Genomic DNA, 21888 nt, shown 5'->3' with positions numbered 1-21888 from the left:
CTCCTCATCCTGACTCAGATCCGAACTCAACTGGTCTCATAGTCACCATACTGAAAATACACTAGAAAGATATCAGATAATTTACATATCATAACAGGGAGCCAACTCCTAACGAAGCCCTAGGGGTTGTGACTTCCTTACTATGCATATGGGTCCTATGCTTTTAGTAGTACGACCCCATAGTACCTTCTATACCTACTCATATTTGTCTCAAGGATTATCAGAAAACACTAACAATACTCATAATCATAGGAAAACACTTAATCCTCACTCCCTAGAGGAAGGCTAAACATCTCACGACTGGTCGGCTAACACGACATGACTGTTGGGTTTTAGCCATAAGAACTTTCCTATGTGCGCATGAAAAACCCTAATGCTTGGATCTAGGCTTTCTAATAAACTTGCTTTTGAATCCAAGACTTCTAATGGCTAACTAGGTTAAACAACAACATTAATACAGATCTAGAATCATACCTTTGAGTTCCTTGTTGATCTTCTTGTCTTGGAGCTTCTAGAGTCACAATTGTCACTCCTCTAATGGCTTACAAACACCAATAGCAAGCAAGATGATTTAGGAGAGAGGAGAGGGGATGGAATTCGACCAGAGGTTCCTTGCTTTAGGTTCTGAAAGGTTGTACACGAATTCCACACCCCAAGGGCCTATTTATACCTTTAGACTCCTTAAGGGTTTCACCCTAAACCCTAATTGGATAATCTTCACTTAAGGCTATCCAAATCCATTCCATAGATATCCTTATGGACTATTTTGAGCTATCCTAAAGCTCTTAGAAACCGTCCAAAGTCAACCCTAATGGATTTACAGTCTAAAGCTTAACTATCAAACAATTGACAGTTTATACCCTCTTATTTAATTAATCTCTTTAAGTCACCAAATTAATACCAATTAATTTATGACTTATATTAATCAAATAGCTAAATATTATTCCTTATAATATTTACTCTCTCTTAACAAATCATCCTTCAAGTTGCTATGGTGAAGGCAACCCAAAAGGACCATGCACAACCGAATATAGTTACAGCCTTAGACACTATTCCAACAGTCTCCCACTTGGATAAGTCTAGTAACTATACAAGTACAATTCGGTTTGCAATCGTAGCTCTCAAAGACGCTGTCAACTCTGATCTAATCAATCTTGTCCTTTAGATAAGGGATCGTACAGTCCTCTGTTAGATATCATGCTGACAATCCTATGGAATGGTTAGTCTAGCATTTAGATTTCTCGATCTTCGATTTATTTGACATAGAACTTAATCGAACACATCAATTCAGTTCTGACCGGGCCCGGCACATAAGTCAAATCAAATCATCGAGTGGCCAAGATATCTCTTCTACCCTCTTAGGATAAAATTTACAGATAAACTTCGACTTATATGCATTTACTTATTCATTAACCAACTATACACAACAATGCGTTTTATAACATCAAGTTACTGATGCGTTTTCGCATTATCAATGCACAATCAATTAAAAAATAATAAACCATATATCTAGGTTTTAAGACCATATGATATTATCGTCTTGCGATCACCTTTTATATCGTATTCCATAAGGTGATTCCAGCAAGCGCGGGTTTATTCCAATGCTCAAAACTAGTTCGTAAGCACTCATGAACGTTGCAGCAACTCTTGCTATGTCTAACACCATTTAGACACTCTACACACCAATTCACGACAATCTTCATTCATATCTACTCCCAACATATGAACGATTGTGGACCATTTGAATAATTCGATTATTCCTAATAAACTCAATTATTCTGGAAGTCAAAACATGCAAAGTGAAACAATAGTTAAACAACTAACATGTGATAGTAACTTTACTCATAAATAAAACTTCTTTATTTAATCATCAAATGTTAATTACATTTATCTATTATACGTTTCTAATACTATCTAATCTATGATAATATCATCCTTCAGCCCAATACTCTTAGCATGCTGTAAGTGCTTAACCCTACTCAGTCCCTTCGTAAGCGGATCTGCTGGGTTATCTTCTGATGATATCCTCTTCACTACGAGTTGTCCTTCTTCTACACGATGTCTAATGAAGTGATATTTTCTGTCGATATGTCGAGATCTACCATGATCCCTCGGTTCCTTGGTCAAGGCAACCGCACCTTCGTTATCACAGAAAATCTCCATGGGCTCCTTTATGGCCGACACAACTCCAAGATCACCAATGAAGTTCTTCAGCCATATTGCCTCCTTCGACGCTTCGCTCGCTGCGATGTACTCTGATTCGCACGTTGAATCAGCTACGGTTTCCTGCTTGGAACTTTTCCATGTCACTGCTCCTCCATTTAGGGTAAAGACCCAGCCCGACTGCGAACGATAGTTGTCCCTGTCGGTTTGAAAGCTGGCGTCACTATACCCTCGCACCTTCAAGTCATCACTCCCTCCAAGGACTAAGAACCATTCTTTCGTTCTCCGAAGGTACTTAAGGATGTTCTTCACCGCAATCCAATGTGCTTTGCCAGGATTCCCTTGATATCTGCTAACCATGCTCAAAGCGAGGGCTACATCAGGGCGAGTACAAGTCATAGCGTACATGATTGAGCCAACTGCGGAAGCGTATGGTACTCGGCTCATTTCTGCTATCTCAGCTTCGGTACTCGGACTTTGAGTCTTACTCAACTTGGCATTTCCTTGTATCGGTAGTTCTCCCTTCTTTGAGTTTTCCATACTAAAACGTTTTAGTACCTTCTCTAAGTAAGTATTCTGACTAAGTCCAATTAGTCTCTTACTTCTTTCTCTTACTATCCTTATTCCCAAAATGTAAGAAGCCTCTCCGAGGTCCTTCATAGCGAAGCACTTCCCGATCCAGGACTTAACCTCCTGCAGAGTCGGGATGTCGTTTCCTATGAGTAATATGTCATCGACATATAGAACGAGGAAGCTTACTACACTCCCACTGGCTTTGACATATACACAAGATTCGTCTTCGCTTCGTACAAATCCAAACTCTTTGACTTTCTCATCGAAGCAAAGATTCCATCTGCGAGACGCTTGCTTAAGTCCATAAATGGACTTCTCAAGCTTACACACTCTATTCGGATGCTTCGGATCCACAAACCCCTCTGGCTGAGCCATGTAAACATCCTCAGCCAACTTTCCGTTAAGGAAAGCGGTCTTGACATCCATTTGCAAAATCTCATAATCATGAAATGCAGCAATTGCTAGCATCACTCTAATAGATTTAATCTTCACAACTGGCGAGAAGGTCTCATCATAGTCAACTCCGGGAGTTTGAGTAAAGCCCTTCGCAACCAATCGCGCTTTGTATGTGTGTACGTTCCCATCCACGTCGGTCTTCTTCTTGAAGATCCACTTGCACCCTACGGTCTTACGTTCGGGCACGTAATCAACCAAATTCCAAACTTGGTTATCGTACATGGATTGGATCTCGCTATCCATCGCCTCTTTCCATTTCGCAGACTCCGGGCCTGCCATGGCTTCCTTATAGCTATTAGGTTCATCAAGATTTATTAGTGTACCATCACTAATATACGTGTCCCCTTCGGTAGTAATATGAAAACCATAAAACTGGGGTTGAACTCTAAATCTATCGGAACGTCTAAGAGGTAAGGATTCGTCAATTGGTTCAACCGGAGTTTCCTCCTCGGGTTGAACGCCAGCGGTGGAGGTTCCTTCATCTATCAATTCTTGAATCTCTTCAAGTTCGATTTGCCTCCCACTGTCTCCTTGGCTTATGAGTTCTCGCTCTCGGAAAACTCCTCTCCTCGCAACAAAGATAACATTATCTTTCGGTCTATAGAAGAGATATCCAAAGGAAGTTTGCGGGTAGCCGATGAAAATACATCGCTCACTTCGAGGTTCAAGCTTGTCGTGAGTATCTCGTCTTACGAAAGCCTCGCAACCCCAAACCTTGATATGTGCCAACGAGGGAGCTTTCCCCGTCCATATCTCGTGAGGTGTTTTTGGCAACCTTCTTGGTAGGGACTCAGTTAAGGATATGGGCGGCAGTCTCTAAGGCATACCCCCAAAAGAAGATAGGTAGTGAAGCACGACTCATCATAGAGCGAACCATATCCAATAAGGTTCGATTACGCCTTTCTGCCACACCATTAAACTGCGGTGTCCTAGGAGGCGTCAATTGCGAAACTATTCCACACTCCTTGAGATACTTGTGGAATTCAAGACTTAGGTACTCTCCTCCTCGATCGGATCGAAGCATCTTGATTTTCCTGCCCAATTGATTCTCCACTTCACTCTTGAACTCTTTGAACTTTTCAAAGGTTTCTGACTTTTGCTTGATTAAATAGATATACTCATATCTACTATAATCATCGGTAAAGGTCACATAGAAGCGGTTCCCATCCTTCGTGGTTGATCTAAAAGGTCCACATACATCGGTATGTATTAGGTCTAATAGTCCCTCACCCCTTTCACAAGTACTCGTGAAGGGTGATTTAGTCATCTTTCCAAGTAAACAAGATTCGCATGTGTCATCTTCCCTAAGGTCGAATGACTCCAACACTCCATCCTTTTGGAGTTGGGCTATGCGTTTCTTGTTGACATGTCCAAGACGACAATGCCACAAGGATGCTTTATCCATACTAGTGGAAGAATCAATATTCAAAAACATCATTTCCTAAGTTATCAACAATCATAACAGTTTCATATATTCCATTACATGGTATAGCTTCAAAATAAAAGACACCATTCAGATAAGCCAAAATAGAACCATTCTCATTATTAAAAGAAAATCTAAAACCTTGTCTATATAAACCATGAAATGAAATGATGTTTCTAGCCATTTCTGGCGAATAGCAACAATTGTTCAAATCTAAAACTAAACTATTCTTAAGCACCAAAGAATACACTCCAATCTTGGTCACAGGCGACGATCTTCTGTTCCCCATGATTAGATTGATCCTTCCTTGCTCCACATCCCTACTTCTTCTTAGTCCCTGCACATTAGAACAAATGTGATAACCACAACCGGTGTCAAGAACCCAAGAAATAGCATGATTAGAATTGTTAGATTTGATTGCATATATACCTGCGAAAGATGGCTTGATCTTTCCTTCCTTGATGGCTTGCAGGTAGTCCGGGCAGCTTCGCTTCCAATGTCCTATCTTGTGGCAGTGGTGGCACTCTGCCTCCTTCGGGTTAGAGCAGGGCTTAGAGGGATCAACTTTTGTCCCACTAGAAGAGGAACCATCTCGGGCTTTCACCTTTCGATAGTTATTTGAAGAAGCTTTCCTCTTCTTTCCCTTCCCTTGACCAATAGCCAAGACAGGAGCAGCAGACGGATTGGGAGTTGATGCAACAGACTTGTCCTTGAAATTGCTCTCAGCAACCCTCAAGAGACCTTGGAGCTTACTTAGAGTGACCTCCTCTTTATTCATGTGGTAGGTCATCCTAAATTGATTATACATCGGAGGCAAAGAGTGAAGCACCATGTCGATCGCCAAGTCTTCGCCGAAGTCAACATTTAACTTGCGAAGGCGGTCGACATACCTTTGCATCTTTTGCAAGTGCACGGTAAGAGATTCTCCATGACCCATCTTAGCGGAAATCATGTTAGTGAAGATCTCGTAACGCTCTTGTCTCGCGTTTTGGTGGTACCTCTCCAACAAGTCTTGATGCATCTCGTATGGATACATGTCCTCGTAGGACTTTTGGAACTCGGAGTTCATGGTGGCGATCATGATGCAATGTACTTTCGTCGCATCTCGCTCATGGGTTTCAAAGGCGGTGATTTCGGCGGGAGTAGCAACTTCGGGGTTGATTTTCTCGAGCTTCTCGTCGAGGACATACTCTTTATCCTCATAGCGAGCAATGGTGCGAATGTATCTTATCCATTCGCCAAAGTTCGTTCCATCGAAGGTGACCTTTTGGCAAAGGCTCATCAACGTGAAAGAACTAGCGGCAGCGTTGTTTGCGTTTGACATCTATAGAAAGGACAAAGATAGATTAGAACAAGAATCCCTAATTATCACCCAATAAGAAAAATTAGGGCTAGGATCCAACAATAACATTTACATACTAGAAAAGGGATGCCGTAATCTAATATGCAAATAAATTGAAGGTAAGTGAATGACGATTCACTAATTCTCCATCAAAACTTAAACTTTTAGTCCTAAGTGTTTTTGAGAATTCCTAGGTTCGGATGAGATTCATTGAACTATTCAATGGCATGTTTAAATCTCGATATGCCCCTCTTGTTTGTGACTGGGATGCCGAGGATCACAAAGCGGGTGTGAATTACCATGCAAATTTACATGGTGCCTTCATTGTTACGATCACCTATTCGATGTGCCGGTAAACCACACACGCTCCATCGAACTATGATAAACAATGAATCACCCTTTGCCACCTTTGCTTAGAACCAATTAGTGTGCCGGTAAACCACACACGCTCCACTAACATCTTAGCAAGGTGCAAAGTGTAATTTCATGGGATTGCATCAATTCACTTTTCCTAAAGTAACTAAGATTGGGAAATTTAAGAAGGTTTAGTTACTTTGTATTTCTTATTATACTTTTAATGAGAGGATGAGGTTGCCCTATCCTACCCGTTCGGCTAACGACCCTCCACCAATCAAGCAAGCGGTGGGTGTGAGTGTACACCCATTAAGCGCCATTTTATAGGCCGCAACCTTATACCCACCTTATAGATCGGCTTCGTGAGTGAGGCCTACTAGCGGTAAGACTAGCATTTAGTTATACATATATATATTATTCTAATAATATCATATAAGTATAGGGTTGTATTTTAAACTTTTTCAAAATCTAGGGTTTGAAATTTAAGTTGTCTAAATTAATGCTTTTAATCACAAATATAAATTTCAAAACTATAGGGTAGGTTTTAAACATTTAAAAACATGGAGGATCAAATAACAAATAATTTCAATTAACAATTAATATCTTAATTATCTTTATTTGATTTATCTTTGATTTCTTTGAGGATAATTACCAAAAATAATTAAAACAATTAGTTAATTATCATATAAGGAAACTAAATATTTAATTAGTTGATAATTACCTTTAACTAGATCAAGATAACATTTATATTTATCAAGAAATCGGATTCATATTGATCTAATTAGTTTATGGAAAGTTTGGATAAGATAAACACAAAGAAATCCCGAATTTTGCCTTTCCTGACGCCTGGACTCGCCGAGTGCACAAGGGGACTCGCCGAGTCAGGCCTACTCGACGAGTCCACCTTGGAACTCGACGAGTCAGTGACTCAAAAACCAAAAATTCGAATTTTGCAGGTTTGTTTCAGTTATTCAAGCAACAATTTTTAGAAAACCAATCTAGGCTCTGATACCACTGTTGGGTTTTAGCCATAAGAACTTTCCTATGTGCGCATGCAAAACCCTAATGCTTGGATCTAGGCTTTCTAATAAACTTGCTTTTGAATCCAAGACTTCTAATGGCTAACTAGGTTAAACAACAACACTAATACAGATCTAGAATCATACCTTTGAGTTCCTTGTTGATCTTCTTGTCTTGGAGCTTCTAGAGTCACAATTGTCACTCCTCTAATGGCTTACAAACACCAATAGCAAGCAAGATGATTTAGGAGAGAGGAGAGGGGATGGAATTCGACCAGAGGTTCCTTGCTTTAGGTTCTGAAAGGTTGTACACGAATTCCACACCCCAAGGGCCTATTTATACCTTTAGACTCCTTAAGGGTTTCACCCTAAACCCTAATTGGATAATCTTCACTTAAGGCTATCCAAATCCATTCCATAGATATCCTTATGGACTATTTTGAGCTATCCTAAAGCTCTTAGAAACCGTCCAAAGTCAACCCTAATGGATTTACAGTCTAAAGCTTAACTATCAAACAATTGACAGTTTATACCCTCTTATTTAATTAATCTCTTTAAGTCACCAAATTAATACCAATTAATTTATGACTTATATTAATCAAATAGCTAAATATTATTCCTTATAATATTTACTCTCTCTTAACAAATCATCCTTCAAGTTGCTATGGTGAAGGCAACCCAAAAGGACCATGCACAACCGAATATAGTTACAGCCTTAGACACTATTCCAACAATGACTCATCCATGAAACTTTCACCAAACCTAGAACACTCATGTATGCTAGCCATACAGAACACTGGACCATATAGACATTCAAATATTTGATCGTACCCTAAGCCCTTCCTCAAACAAGAACAGAAAATAAGGCCAAAGAAAACATTCTTAGGCTATAAGATCTTAGTTATATATAACCATGACACATATACTAAGGAACTACACTAATGATGTCAATCCATAAAAGAAGATCCTAGGCTATCAGACATCATATAATAAGGCAATTCTATCATGCAATTCCTGAAGATCCCTAGCCTATCACTAGCATGATGTTCTAACATATTAAAATATCAAATAACGGTATGGTATTTTGGGGCCCACTTATTGGCTCCGACTGATCGTACACATCATAATTTGAAAATTAATTTGAAATTGTTTCGTTATTTTGAGATTGGATTCACACGAGTATTCCTCCCGTTCACTCAAACCAAGGCTCTTCTGCCATTGCACCTTCACTAATTGGACCTTCTTGTTCCTCAAGGTTTCTATTTTGCAATCCAGAACCGCCATTGGCCTCTCAATGTAGCTTAGGTTGTTATCCCCATGGATATCCTCTAAAGGCACAAATGCAAAGTCATCCACCAAAAAATTTCACAACTAACAGACACGAAAAGTGGTGTGGATCTGGTTGAGCTCTGCTCGAAGATCCACATGATAAGCCACATGACCCACCCAATCTGTAACTCTATAAGAACCGATGTACCGAGGGCCCAGCTTGCCCTGTTTCCTATACCGGATTACACCTTTCCAAGGTGACACCTTTAGGAGGACCATATCCCCTACCTGAAAGTCTAGGTCTGAACGGTGCTTGTCAGAATAGCTTTCCTGTCGAATCTGAGCAGTCTGGAGCCTGCTCCGGACTTGATAGATCTTCTCCATGGTCTTGTGTACCACCTTAGTACTTCCCATGAATCTCTCTTACCGAACTCGCCCCAACAGATGGGGGTCCTACACTTCCTCCTGTGGAGCATCTTGAAGGGAGGTTGATCTATGATGTCGTGATAACTATTTTTCTATGAAAATTCCACTACGGAAGATACATATCCAAACTACCATCAAAATCGAATACATAAGCACGCAACATATCCTTGAGTGTCTGAATCGTCTTTTCACTCGGCGCATCCGTCTGAGGGTACAACCATCACTCACATAATTAATGGCCTTCCCAACGTAAACAAACCCAACTAACAAAAGCATATCTTAGTCCTGTGAAGGATGAACCCTCCGATCTGAGCGCAAAACATCTTGTTTCCCTTCTGAAGACTGAAATCTATAGTGGCCTGTCTCGCTGACTGACCATCTACAATGCAATATTACCATACTCGAACCTAATCGAACAACTGATCAACCACATGACATCCAACTCCGATGACTTTGAGGCAAACTTTGAAAACAAGGTCCCTACCATAACCATATTGTAGGATTCTTATACTTTGACAGAAGGCTCAAATAATCCTTCTAGTAGAAGATTCATCACTGCAAACGTTAGACTCGTACGAGAGCTGCACAACAGGATCAAATCAACTACTCTGAGATTATTTAATACCACTGCAAGTGACTAGTCACTTCCCAATCAATCAGTTACTCCATGTATACATGAAATCCTAAAACACTAATATCTTCCGATTCTCTGAAACTACCCGCAACACAGAATTGCATGAAATACTGAATTGCCTGAAATACTGAACTACTTGAAACACTAATCTGCCTGACATACTATGCTACCTCCCAGCTACTTTCTAAAGTCCATCGAGACCTTAATGGCCTCCACTCGTCAGTCACCTAAAATATTGGGTTCCAACTTGGTCGCTGAGCTTAAAGGCTCCCACACAGTCTCCCCACACGAATTTCAAACAAAATCCCCGTATGACAATAGTTGTTGTTGGTTATATTGCCGCTATGGCCCTAATGACCACTTGATCCAACCGATTGAGTCCATATGTCGAATCCTGATGACACTAAATCCAAGAGTGAAAATGATTTCTACATGACTAAGGGTAGTCTTATATCAAGAACTGACCTCATGCGATCCATTGCTTCCTTGTTACCATGACTGAAGTGGTAACCCTATGGTCTTACCACTAGCTCAACCAGATCTAACCCATCAATATAATTCCACAACCCAATCTCGGGATTTTCCACGTCCCCACTGTTGCACTAGAACGGGTGGGTGCTACGGTTCTTCCCATGATCTAACATCACTACCATACTACCTATCAACCTGGTGAAAGCTACGACTACCCCCGAAGGCTTACAACACTCTAACACTATCCTAACAACTTTGTGAATGTTACGGCTACACCCGCAGACTTACAACACTTCCAGCACTATCTGGAGTCCTTGTGAATGCTATGGCTACACCCATAGTCTTACAAGACTTCTAAAACTATCTAAAAACCTTGTGAATGCTATGACTACACCCGCAGTCTTACAACACTTCTAACACTATCTGACAACCTTGTGAATGCTACAACTACACCCACAATCTTACAACACTTCTAACACTACCTGGCAACCTTATGAATGCTCCGGCTCTCCCACATTCTTACAACACTTCTAACACTACTACTAATTACTAATGCAAACACAACCAAAGTCAAACATACATACACGATCTAATATTCCAAGCTGAACTCATGTCCAGACTGAAATCCATGACCTGTTTGCCGAATCCTACTTTCCGATGCCAAGGGAAAGTATGAACCAAATTTTAGAACGTTTTCTAAACTCCCAACTCATCTAACCCTTAATAAAGAGGTCCACTCGACCTCCTCCCTCACTAGCAGGGATGTGAAACTCCTCCTACATTCACACGTATTTCTGCTCCTGAATATATGATCGATACCCCCCCCCCCCACGCACATAGATTTGACTAAGTATTTACGACATGTGAGAATTTGAGGATTCCTAATCCGTCTTGCTTTCTAAGAATCCATTATTGACAACCTATTCTCAACAATGCTAGCGATCAATTACCAATCAAACCCTAAGATCGTCCATCCTCTGAAATCTTGAGGAGTACTCTTGAATTTTTGTCTCGTACGTTACCTCAATCCACTTCTCATGCTACTATTCCAACTCCTCAAGTTCCCTGCTGGCGACTAGAAACCTTAACCTTTACTCCTGCTGGCTAATCCACTCAGAACCATTGAACTCTAATCAAACATGAACCATGAGAAAAATACAGTTCCCTTGGAACATGAAATAGTCAAACAACCCATGCAACTACACCCGTATCCTTCATCTACCACTCCTCTCCTAGCATTGGTAGTGCTAGATCCCATAAGTCCTCCTATAGCCCACCATCGATCTTACCAGAAATGATGATGAAACCACTATATCCCATCGATACAGGTGGACTAGCTCGATAAAGCTAACCATATGCATTCCACAAAATACCCATGACGAATTTCTACTATGAACCGAGAGAACATTAAACACCCCGATCCAACAAAAGAGGAACGACCTTTTACTAACTACGCATTAAGTTATAGTATGAAATTAGCATATGACATTTCTTAAAAACATAATCCAAACATAAGTTGAGAGTTAGCCCCATGGATGCACTTGCTCAAACCCGACGCAAGAAAACTGTAGGATTAGGTGTCTAAGCCCATAACTATTATTGGTATGTACTTGACGCGAGCGTATCATGGTCCATTGGGGTTGCATATCACCAGACAATTTGATAGGATAGACTTTTGAGAAAAGGTTATTTATGATTTGTTAATATATTATAAGTTCTAATATATTAATATGAAATCATATTATTTAATTAGTACTGATTAAGAATTAATTTGGAATTAATTTAATGGTCAAAACAGACTAATTAAATGTAAGGGGATTGATTTTGTAAACCATTCATTCTTATGGTGTGGGCCAATGATCCATGATTCCTTAGGTTGGGCTAAACCCATGTGACAACCCATGGATGATCTATGGAGGTTTAAACCCATGAATCCTAAGGAACATGGAAGGTCATGGCCATTAAGTTTTTCATGGTTTAACCCTAATCTTGCCACACTATATAAGAATCCCCTTAGGATCCAAAATTAGCTACTACATGCAGTAGTATACTTGGAGAATTGTTGAGCCAATTTCGTGTTAAGATATGCTAGTTAGGATGATGCTTTAGAAAAACAAAGTGTGCATGTATATTAGAGAAAATATAGATCCAAAGCATCTAGGGTTTCATGTACACCATATGAGTGTTAGAATTCTCAAAACCCTTCAGTGTTATCAGTGATTAGGGTTGTTTTCAAATATACTTGATGGGACTTGCTTTCAAAAGGTAAAAAAATTGATTTTCTGCTTTCTGGATGGTGGACTCGCCGAGTTCATGGGGGAACTTGCCGAGTCCCCTCACAAAACTGACCAACTTGCCGGGTCAGTTCATGCACTTGGCGATTTGGTGCTCCAAAATACACCATATGATAATGATCCTGTTTATCTAATTTAAAAGATAATGATCATTACCGTAAACTGTTATTGAACTTATTAACCTATTTTTGATGTGGTAATGATCCTGCTTATCCAATTTAAAAGATAATTGTCAAAGTTTCATGTTTTGTATTAGTTTATATGGTTAGGCTAATTACATGAATTTTTTTTGATATGAACTATCTTGTTCTTATGAGTTTAATTTAGATCATAGAAAAATTGTTTGATTATGTAAGTTACAATAGTTGATCTAAATGTTTTAAGATGAATTCCATAACTTGTCTTCAAGTTATGGAAAGTGAAGAGTCTCATTTTTAAATGTCATTATAAAATGGTTTTTAGTTTTCCATAACTTATCCTCAAGTTATGGAACTTGGAAGGTCTTACATAAATGTTTTTTACGAACTCCATAACTTTTCCTCAAGTTATGTAATGTCAAGAGTCTTTTCATTAAAACCTATATTAAACTCATAAATTATGGATTCCAAAGTTTTTGAATAGTTCAAAACTTCACCTTAACTTTTGGAATTTGTAAATGTAGAAGTCTAACTTTTGAAACATTTAATTCCAAACCCTAGAATTTGAAAGTTTAAAATTCGATCCTTATACAATTATATATATATATATATATATATATATATATATATATATATATATATATATATATATATATATATATATATATATATATATATATATATATATGGGAAAGGGGAATATACATTACAGCCCCACCTAAGCTTAGGTACTAAACCTTTTGAAAATACATTGTTTTACTATATAAAGATTACGGTTAATGGATTCACGATTAATACTTCAAGATGTAAATTCAAGATCGATACAATAGGGTTTAGGGTTTAGAGTTTAGGGTTTAGGGTGTTTAGGGTTTAGGTTTATGTTTAGGGTTTAGGGTTAAGGTTTATGGTTTAGGGTTTAGGGTTAAGGTTTAGGGTTTAGGGCTTAGGGTTTAGGGTTTAGATTTAGGGTTTAGGGTTTAGCTTTAGTGTTTAGGGTTTAAGTTTAGGTTTAGGGTTTAGTAATGTTCACTTGGATGAAGTAATAAACGATAATTGAGGAAAGAAAAAAGAGATGATAAAATGATAATAAAAGAAATAAATGTTATGGAGAATGATATATTTATCAAGTGAAACCAAACCGGGTATATTTAGCATGTTAAAACGATATATTTTAGAGGTTTAGTACCTAAGCTTAGGTAGGGCTGTAATGTATATTCCCTATCCCCTATATATATATATATATATATATATATATATATATATATATATATATATATATGTATAAAAAAGAAAAAAGTCAGTCTTACCATTAGTTGACCTCATTCATGAAGTCGGTCAATAAGAGGGGGGGGGTATAAGGTTAATGTTTATAAAATGACAGTTTAATGGGTGTCCATTCTCACACACCACTTCCTAGACCGGTGGACGGTCGTTAGCCGAACGTGTAGGATAGGACATTAATTCACATTATAAATATAATGATAATTATAAAGTAACTAAAATTTTATTAAAATTCGACATGTTACTTACTTTAGGAAAATGTTAATATGGTGCTAACCCATGAAATTTCACTTTGCACCTTGTTAAGTCGTTAGTGGAGCGTGTGTGGTTAACCGGCACACTAATCTGGATTGACCATGCATGGAAAAAGATAGCTTGATGTTAATCATAGATCATAGAGCGTGTGTGGTTAGCTGACACATTGATTAGGTGGTTGTAACATTGGGTGTACCAAGCTAATTTTCATGGTTATTCACACATTGTTTGTGATCCTCGGCATCCTAGTCACAAACTTGAAGGGAACAATTGAGATCTAAACATGTCATTGAAAATTTCAACGAATCTCAAAGGATCTAAGAGTTTCAGTTCACATAAAACCTACTTTTTTTCGTTTTTGTGGTGGAATTTAATAAATCGTCATTTACTTACCTTCAAATATTTTGCATTCGGATTACAGAATCCCTCTTTCGAATTGTTAAAATATTGTGTTGGGTCGTACCCTTAATATTACATTTGGGTGTCATATTAAGGACTTAAATCAACTAACTTGAATTTCTCCCATGTCGATGTGTTGTTCAGACAACTATAGTCTTCCTAAATCTTTTGGAATAAGCTTTCCTCTTGAAGATGATGTCCCATGTTAGATTGTGGAAGTCATACTTCACTTCCTCCGCCTCCTCCAATAATTCTCCCTAACCCAGAAGTTCGAAGACTTGAAAAGTTCAAGGTCACTCATGCCCTACTTGCTATGAAACATCAAGATTGAAAGTCTGTGTGTACTCACGTCTTGGAGATGTAGTCACATGTTGACAGACTGAGAGTATTGGGTATCGTATTCCCAAGGAAGTTGGGTGTGGATAGGGTTCTTCAGTCACATCCTAAGTCATATAGTGAGTTCATTAAGGACTACTATGTGATAGACCACAACATGACCCTTATTGATCTTACCTATTTTCTTGTTGTTGCTGAATCAACACTGGTTTGGTGCACTTGACAATGGTAACTTTGGAAGTCTAGACAAAATTTCTCTTTCCAAGGGAAAGGAAAAGGCTAAGTCTGAGATAGTCTCATTCACTATTCCCAAAGAGTCCATACGTTTCTATTTCCAAGAGAAGGGGTATAGGTTGCGAAGCTACCGTGTCAACCTGAAGGACCACAAGGATGGTAAAGTCAAAAACATTGACTCTCTTCAGGTAAGTCTACTGTCTAACTCTATTAAGTTCCTAATTGTAAATTTCTTAATACATGATGTGACAGGGTTGCATTTTGATGTTTGTAGGATCATGCAAAAGGAAGAAAGCTTAAAAGAAGAGTATGTTGAATCTGGTCGCAAAGATGGATTTCAATCGCATGGTTTGAGGATCGGATTTTTGAGCTGCTGCTTAAGAGTCATGATAGATTGCTAGGAAATATGTGATAACATAGTTTTCATTTGCAATTGAATTATAAGGAAAAGTTTTCCACATTTTATAAATAAATGAAATGTAACACCCTGAATTTAGAAGTGCGAGTTCAGGGTGCTTAGTGTAATAAAGGAGGGGTCGACTCGGCGATTCCAAGGGTAGACTCGGCGAGTCGAGTCATGATTTTGGTCACATGTTAAGTGATCAACTCGACGAGTTGGAGGCTGGACTCAGCAAGTTGGTGCTTGAATGATAAAAACCCTAATCTGGAGTTTGTGCTTTATCTAAAGGACATAATACCCTCCCTTCAGCCTCTCTACACTCCCTTTGAGTCCCAAAAATCCTAATAGCTGTGAGTTAGAGCTTGGAGAGTGTTTGGAGCTTTGAGAAGTGAATTTGGTGGAGGAGACTTGAAGAAGCAAGAGGCAACCATCAAGGATTTCGTGTAGATCCAGAATCCACTCCAGTTTGGGGCACATTTGTGAGGCATTAAGTTGTTACCTTGACCTTTTCTTCTAGAGTCATTCATATATGGAGGATAGGGTTTTCCTTGGTTAAGGGAATTGTTATAGAAGCCAGATCTGAAGGTGAACTTCAGATCTGAACCTCTTTTGAGTCCTAAGTTCATAAAGCTCAGTCCTTGGATGATTGGTGAATCCGCCTTTTGTCTAAAACCCAAGCCCTAGTGTGTTTTGAGTTTATATCTTCTTGATATTACGTAAAGTTTGCAACTTTATGTGAGGAATAGCTTGTGGAAAGGTAGATCAATGGATTAGAGCTCCATAATGGCTTAAAAAGCCATTGTATGGGTTAAGAACTAGAGGTACTCGACGAGTCACATGGGTGTACTCGGCGAGTTGGATGAAGATAGGTAGGAACTCGACGAGTTAGAAGAACAACTCTGCGAGTCTGTTGAAGATTGCCTTGCACTCGGTGAGTCTGTTCTTGGACTCAGTGAGTCTGGTCATGGAGTCCTCACCTTTTTGGTTGAGCTCTTAATCGGTGAGTCGAGGGACAAGTTGGTGGGTCGAGCAGGAGGTGACTCAGAGTTCATAGGACTTAGAAAGTCTTGGGTGACTCAGCGAGTTGGGTCGCGATATGGGAGTTTTTAGAGCCTAGGGACTCGACGAGTCAGCGGCCTGACTCGACGAGTAGTGTCGGTCAGGAAGTTGACTTTGACTGAGGACTTTGACTTTGACCAAGGGTTGACCAGTTGACTTCCAGGTGTAATTTGGTAATTATTGGTATTTATTGAGTTCATTCTTTTGGTATTATCAGTGGTGGAGTTCATGTCGGAGGTTGGAGCAGCGTGATCTTATCTTTTCAGTCAGCAGTTGCGAGGTGAGTTATCCTCACTATATCGACATGGTCTAAGGCACCAAGGCCGGCCCTTTATCGGATGGTAATACGGGTATTGTTGTTATGTTATTGCTTTGATATTTTGGTATCTTGGTACATAGGATGATGCTATATTAGTGACCGGTTAGGTCGGTATCGTGTCTAGAGTACGCTATGTTTGTGATCTGCAAGATCGGTTGATTCATGATTAATTGTTGTATAGTTATATGTTTATGTGCACATGGTTGGTTGACTGGGGTCAGGTTGAGGCGGGTCCTGCTTTGTGCTGTAGGCCAACATAGCCAGAGCGAACTGGATATTCTGAAGGCCCAACGAGAGGTATGGATAGGCTGTAGGCCCCGCGAGGGCGGACCAGACGTGTCGAGGCTCAGAGAGTGGACCAGGCTAACTGCAGGCCCGATGCGGTCGGACCAGTCATACTGTAGACTCAGAGAGTGGACCAGGTGGATTGAAGGCCCGGTGCAGGCGGACCAATCACACTGTAGACTCGATGTATATGGCTAGACTTGGAGGGTGGACTAGGTGGACTGAAGGCTCGGTGCGGCGGACCACTCATACAGTAGACCCGAAGTGCATGGTTGTTATGTTCTGTATGATATGTTATGTGTATGGTATATGTGGTTGGTATTTTGGGGGTATCTCACTAAGATTTCGGGCTTACAGTTGTGGTTTAATGTTTTCAGATACTTCAGGAGACTGTGGCAAGGCGAAGGCGTGATCATACCGCTCCTCATGTTCTTGTTTTATGATATGGTTATGGGAATACTCTAATAATAAATGTATTGAAAACCTTTTTGTAATAGCTTAATGTAATTGGGTTGTTTTTGAAAAGTTTAAATTGGCTTGAATTTTCAGAGTATGACAAGTTGGTATCAAAGCCTTGGTTTGAGGGAATTGGAGGAACATTCGTGTGAATCCAGTCTCAAATCAAGGAGAGTTTTCAAAAGAGAATTTAAAATGGTTTTCAAAAAAATGAATAAAGGAGGACGCAGAGGTACGATCAACCGGAGCGAGTAAGTAGCCCCAAAATACCATACAAGTTATTTATTTATGAGATATGTTAGAACAACATGCTATTAGTAGGCTAGGGATCTTCACGAATTGCATGATAGAATTGCCTGATTATGTGATGCCTGATAGCCTAGGGTTTCCTTGTATGAAATTGACGTCATTAATGTAGATATTTAGTGTATGCATCACGACCATATGTAATTAAGATCTTATAGCCTGAGAATGTTTGATTTGGCCTTATGTTATGTTCTTGTTTGATTGAGAGCTTAGGGTAGGATTGAATATTTGAAATTCTATAGGGTCCAGTGTTATGTATGACTAGCATACACTAGTACTGCAAGAGTTGGTGGAAGTTTCATGGTCGGGTGAGTTGTGGGACCGGTAGGTCATTATGAGATATTTAGTATTCCTATAGGGTGTTGTGGTGAAACTTGATATAGATATGGGTAGGTTTGGAAGGTAATATGGGCTCGTACGACTGAAGGCACAGGACCCATACGCGTATCAAGGAAGTCACAACCCCTAGGGTTGGGGTGGGGGTTGGTTCCTAGGTTTGTGAGAGTTATCTGATGTTTGAGGTGTTTGCAGTATGGTGGTTTCGAGACATGCTGGGAGTCGATCCGAGTCAGGATCGGGAGCAGGTGTGACAACCCGTAAATTTCGTTCCGTCATTTTTAACTGATTCGTCTCGTAAAATTAGTCGTATTTGAATTGTTTCCACTTCGTCATTAAATTAAGTCATTAAATTTGAGTCATTTATTATGACTTAATGGGTTCTCAAACACATTAATAACTCAAGAAAATATTCCAAATTATCAAATAGAAAATTTTTAGTTTCGACCATATCGGGTAACGGCAACTTAATCGGGTACGACCAAAAGCCTCGGTAAACGTCAGTATCGGGTAGAATTCCACCGTGTCCCAAACCCGAACCATATATATAGTTGATTAAGCCTCATTTAAAGCTTTTTCACTCTCTCTCTAACCTCTCTCCTCAAATTCAAACTCTAAGTCCAAAATCATCAAATTAAGGCTCCAAATCATTAAGGTAACTACCCTAACTCATAGATTAGCATCCTTAGACTTCAAATTCGTGTTCACATCATGGAATATGACCATAAACATGTGTTTATGGCCCTGGAATAGCTTTAGGCCGTGAACACATGAAAATGGGGTTTTTGAGCTTTAAAACCCTTCCAAACCACCTTTGGAGCTTAGATATGGCTAAATGGATTAATGGAACGGACTTATAACACCTTGAACTTAACTTTTCGGGAGTAAACATGAGTTTACTACCCAAGACCATGCTTGGGCCATAAACTCCATATCATGGGGAGTAAATGTAACAGCCGGATTTTTCAGGTATCTTGTATATTTGTGTTTTTGGTGATTTGCGAGGGGACTCGGCGAGTTGGAGCTCAGACTCGCCGAGTAGGGATGCGGATCTGGTCGCGGGATCGCACCTGGACTCGGCAAGTCCAGGATATAGACTCGGCGAGTCAGCACTGTGTAATGAAACCCTAATTTCTCGGGTTTGAGGCATATTTAAAGGGCCTAATGGTCGTCATTTGTGCTCACCAGTCCCTTGAGTGAAACCCTAATCGAGTGTGAGCATTTGGAGCAAAGTAGGAGGCCATTATTGATCTTGGAGGTGTCATTGTTGCAAGGAAGGAGAAGAACTAGCCAAGGGAAAGCAGGTGAAGCCACTTCTGAGGGTTTGGAGTCCAGAGCATCACTTTTGTGGTAATAATTTTGAGTTACCTTCTACCTTGTTGATGTTTATCTAGATTAGGGTTTGTTGAACCCTTTTATGGCAAGATCTAGTGCCATCTTGGTCCCTTATGAGATTTGAACCATAGATCTGGACCCTTAGAGGTCCAGAGTGTCCCTTTACCCAAGCTTTTTGGGAATCAATGGAGGCTTTGGATTGGAATCCTCATGCCTTAGGTCAAAACTCCATTTATGAGCCATGGGGTGTGTTATGGGCACCAAGATAGAAGCTTTAAGTGATGAATCAGTCTAGGGAGGCTAGATCTATAGATTGTGGAAGCAGATCTGACCTTAGAAGCAAGTTGGAGTGGTTGCATGACATGGACTCGCCGAGTCTGTTCATCAGACTCAGCGAGTAGTTTGAAGATTGCCTTGGGATTGCTCAGTGAGTGGTCCAATCGAGTCATGGGTAGACTCAGTGAGTCAGGGTGAGTTACAGAGGGACGACAAGTGGACTGAGTCGAACTGGGACCCTCCGATTTGTTCTTGAGACTCGGCGATTTGAGTCGGGGTGGCCCCGCGATTCTTCCAGGTGAAACTCGTCGAGTAAGGGGGGAATACTCGATGTGTAGGAAGCGAATTTCAGAGGGTTGGTGAAAACTTCTAGACTCACCGAGTCGCAGTAGCACTTGCCGAGTCCGGTCAAAGTTGACTGTTGACCGTTGACCGTTGACCAGAGTTGACCTGTGTTGACTTCTTGGGGATAGTCAACCTTAGAGATATAAAGTGTTAATTAGAGACATATGATGTTATAGGAGGATTAGAGCTCGGAGGATCGAGCACGAGGGATTTCCAGGATTCGTGAGATACCGAGATACGCGAGGTGAGTCTTCTCACTATACTTTACCTTGAGTAGGTAACCAGAGTTATGTGATAGAGTATTTGTATGCTATGTATGTTATGTGTTGTACTGCATTATTTCTATGTGATTTATGTGGTGCATGATTATCAGAGTTAGAACCTGAGGGTTCACAGAGTTTGGGTGCACGGACCCACAGAGTTATAGCCTCGAGTGGCTTTTATGTGTTAAACATGGTATTTTGGGGAACTCACTATGCTTTGTGCTTATAGTGTTTGATGTTATTGTTTCAGGTACTAGTGACGACCGCGGGAAGGCGCCGGCTTGATCCGTACACACACACACTCGGAGTTTTTACATTGTGATCTTGGGATTTTGTATTGACCTATATTGGATAATTAATATGGTTGTTTGATGAATATTAATCGAATTATGTTTTATAAGAAAATTGAAAATTTTGTTTTGAAATTTACGGTGTTATAATTTGGTATCAGAGCCTTGGTTTGAGGGATTCAGGTACACCTTCGGGAGTATTTGAACTCAAACTGCGGAATTGGAAAGATATTTTCAAAAGAAAACCTAACTTTTCTAAGAGTAAAAGATTTTCTTGAAAAAGAAACAAATTCCAGGAAGAAACGTGTGTACGATCGGTCAGCGCCCGAACGGTGAATTCCCAAAATACCTTTATATTATGTAATATTGATATTGATATGATGTATCTGCATGCTAGGGTAGGCTAGGTATTGCTAATAGGACTAGAGTGGCCTGATTTGTGATGCCTTAGCCTAGGGAGAGGTGAGCTGCTATGAGATGCTTGAGAGTGAGTAGGTAGCAACGAGAGGCTTATGAGAGATCTATTAGAGAGTGGTCTACGCATGATAGAGTACTTGGGATTTGGGATCCGAAGAGGAAGATTTGGGGTTTGTACTGAGACGGTGTGGACAGTAGTATTGGGCCCGTACTACTACAAGCACCAGGGCGGTGCACAGTCCAAATAAGAATCTTTGGGATACCAAGAATCAAGGAGGGGTGGATTGTCGAGTGTGAGAATGCTTGAGTGAATTCTAATTTATCATATTTTGTATTTTAGAGGTTGATCATGGTGAGGACACATCATATGCCGGAGGGTGCCGGAGCTAGTGATGAGGAGATTCGACAGATCATTCATGAGGAGGTGGCTGCGGTCATCAGGGCTGAGATACTAGAGATGTTCGGGTCTATTAAGACCGTGCTGATTGAGACATTTGACGAGCGTTACACCGCTCTTTCTGAGGCTGCTGTTGCAGCAGCTACCGCAGCGATCGTTACGGCGAGACCCCAGGGAGGTGATGCGTCGCTGTTTCGGGAGTTCAGCAACACCAAACCACCAGAGTTTGATGGGACATAGGATCCGGTGGCAGCTATGAGGTGGATATCTGATATGGAGGGGTTCTTCTTCACTTGCTCATCCCCTGAGCATCTGAAGGTTCGGTTCGCGCTGAACCA

The sequence above is a fragment of the Lactuca saligna genome, chromosome 6 (genome assembly GCF_052625555.1).
Source record: "Lactuca saligna cultivar CGN05327 chromosome 6, ASM5262555v1, whole genome shotgun sequence".
Lineage (NCBI taxonomy): Eukaryota > Viridiplantae > Streptophyta > Magnoliopsida > Asterales > Asteraceae > Lactuca > Lactuca saligna.
The sequence above is the reverse complement of the archived record's forward strand: the minus strand, read 5'-3'. Positions refer to the sequence as shown.